The sequence below is a fragment of the Gadus chalcogrammus genome, chromosome 12 (genome assembly GCF_026213295.1).
Source record: "Gadus chalcogrammus isolate NIFS_2021 chromosome 12, NIFS_Gcha_1.0, whole genome shotgun sequence".
NCBI classification, from domain to species: Eukaryota; Metazoa; Chordata; class Actinopteri; order Gadiformes; family Gadidae; genus Gadus; species Gadus chalcogrammus.
Genome location: NC_079423.1, coordinates 12,059,585 through 12,062,084, shown reverse-complemented (window position 1 = coordinate 12,062,084; position 2,500 = coordinate 12,059,585). Strand labels below are relative to the sequence as shown.

General features: G+C 43.9%; 3 non-coding genes and 1 pseudogene across 3 annotated transcripts; all 4 read right to left on the bottom strand.

Moving 5' to 3' along the window:
• LOC130396011 (5S ribosomal RNA) overlaps positions 1-87 on the bottom strand; it is a 116-nt pseudogene extending 29 nt beyond the window's left edge.
• A 528-nt stretch (positions 88-615) lies between these two features.
• LOC130400575 (5S ribosomal RNA) lies at positions 616-734 on the bottom strand. Its single transcript, XR_008903054.1, has one exon. It is a non-coding gene; the product is annotated as a 5S ribosomal RNA (ribosomal RNA).
• Positions 735-1,262: 528 nt separating this feature from the next.
• On the bottom strand, positions 1,263-1,381 carry LOC130401241 (5S ribosomal RNA). Its single transcript, XR_008903706.1, has one exon. It is a non-coding gene; the product is annotated as a 5S ribosomal RNA (ribosomal RNA).
• Positions 1,382-1,912: 531 nt separating this feature from the next.
• LOC130399407 (5S ribosomal RNA) lies at positions 1,913-2,031 on the bottom strand. Its single transcript, XR_008901918.1, has one exon. It is a non-coding gene; the product is annotated as a 5S ribosomal RNA (ribosomal RNA).
• Between the last annotated feature and the right edge of the window lie 469 nt (positions 2,032-2,500).

Genomic DNA, 2,500 nt, shown 5'->3' with positions numbered 1-2,500 from the left:
TCTCCCATCCAAGTACTAACCAGGCCCGACCCTGCTTAGCTTCCGAGATCAGCGGATCGGCGTGTTCAGGGTGGTATGGCCGTAGGCAATTAGTGCAGGCGCAAAACCAGGTTTTATACAGTAGCACATAAGGAGTGAGAAAGCTGCTGATGCTCGACGTTACACTTTTACAAAAACAATCATTAGTTAGATATAAACGGCAGTAATTGATTCAGTAGGACTCCTTATCCATGTAAACGATCATTGTGACATCTGAATTCATTAATTATCTGAAATACACTGCGTGTGCGTGTGATGTTAAATGTTTGAACCAAGGTTAACGGTTAAAGTGTCAGAGAATGGGTGGTGATTTTTTGACGTCCTCCCATGATCTGAAGTGAGCGTGCGTGTTTGTGTTGGTGAAAGTTTAAGAAATGTACAACTGTCGGTTCAGCTCTCTGGTGCTCCCTGCTGGCAGTATCACTATACTGTCCTCATGTTTCACAAAAATAGTTTTGAGAGACGTTGTCAGTTTTTGTATGTTGCTTAAATCCTCCAAAGCGGTTGGCAGTAAACATCAGGTCACGGTACGCCACGGTAGGCCACGGAGTCAATGAGCTCGAGTTGAAAAAGAAAAGCTTACAGCACCTGGTATTCCCAGGCGGTCTCCCATCCAAGTACTAACCAGGCCCGACCCTGCTTAGCTTCCGAGATCAGCCGAGATCGGGCGTGTTCAGGGTGGTATGGCCGTAAGCAATTAGTGCAGGCGCAAAACCAGGTTTTATACAGTAGCACATAAGGAGTGAGAAAGCTGCTGAGGCTCGACGTTACACTTTTACAAAACAATCATTAGTTAGATATAAACGGCAGTAATTGATTCAGTAGGACTCCTTATCCATGTAAACGATCATTGTGACATCTGAATTCATTAATTATCTGAAATACACTGCGTGTGCGTGTGATGTTAAATGTTTGAACCAAGGTTAACGGTTAAAGTGTCAGAGAATGGGTGGTGATTTTTTGACGTCCTCCCATGATCTGAAGTGAGCGTGCGTGTTTGTGTTGGTGAAAGTTTAAGAAATGTACAACTGTCGGTTCAGCTCTCTGGTGCTCCCTGCTGGCAGTATCACTATACTGTCCTCATGTTTCACAAAAATAGTTTTGAGAGACGTTGTCAGTTTTTGTATATTGCTTAAATCCTCCAAAGCGGTTGGCAGTAAACATCAGGTCACGGTACGCCACGGTAGGCCACGGAGGCAATGAGCTCGAGTTGAAAAAGAAAAAGCTTACAGCACCTGGTATTCCCAGGCGGTCTCCCATCCAAGTACTAACCAGGCCCGACCCTGCTTAGCTTCCGAGATCAGACGAGATCAGGCGTGTTCAGGTTGGTATGGCCGTAAGCAATTAGTACAAGCGCAAAACCAGATTTTATACAGTAGCACATAAGGAGTGAGAAAGCTGCTGAGGCTTGACGTTACACTTTTACAAAAACAATCATTAGTTAGATATAAACGGCAGTAATTGATTCAGTAGGACTCCTTATCCATGTAAACTGATCATTGTGACATCTGAATTCATTAATTATCTGAAATACACTGCGTGTAGCGTGTGATGTTAAATGTTTGAACCAAGGTTAACGGTTAAAGTGTCAGAGAATGGGTGGTGATTTTTTGACGTCCTCCCATGATCTGAAGTGAGCGTGCGTGTTTGTGTTGGTGAAAGTTTAAGAAATATACAACTGTCGTTTCAGCTCTCTGGTGCTCCCTGCTGGCAGTATCACTATACTGTCCTCATGTTTCACAAAAATAGTTTTGAGAGACGTTGTCAGTTTTTGTATGTTGCTTAAATCCTCCAAAGCGGTTGGCAGTAAACATCAGGTCACGGTACGCCACGGTAGGCCACGGAGGCAATGAGCTCGAGTTGAAAAAGAAAAAGCTTACAGCACCTGGTATTCCCAGGCGGTCTCCCATCCAAGTACTAACCAGGCCCGACCCTGCTTAGCTTCCGAGATCAGACGAGATCGGGCGTGTTCAGGGTGGTATGGCCGTAAGCAATTAGTGCAGGCGCAAAACCAGGTTTTATACAGTAGCACATAAGGAGTGAGAAAGCTGCTGAGGCTCGACGTTACACATTTACAAAAACAATCATTAGTTAGATATAAACGGCAGTAATTGATTCAGTAGGACTCCTTATCCATGTAAACGATCATTGTGACATCTGAATTCATTAATTATCTGAAATACACTGCGTGTGCGTGTGATGTTAAATGTTTGAACCAAGGTTAACGGTTAAAGTGTCAGAGAATGGGTGGTGATTTTTTGACGTCCTCCCATGATCTGAAGTGAGCGTGCGTGTTTGTGTTGGTGAAAGTTTAAGAAATGTACAGCTGTCGGTTCAGCTCTCTGGTGCTCCCTGCTGGCAGTATCACTATACTGTCCTCATGTTTCACAAAAATAGTTTTGAGAGACGTTGTCAGTTTTTGTATGTTGCTTAAATCCTCCAAAGCGGTTGGCAGTAAACA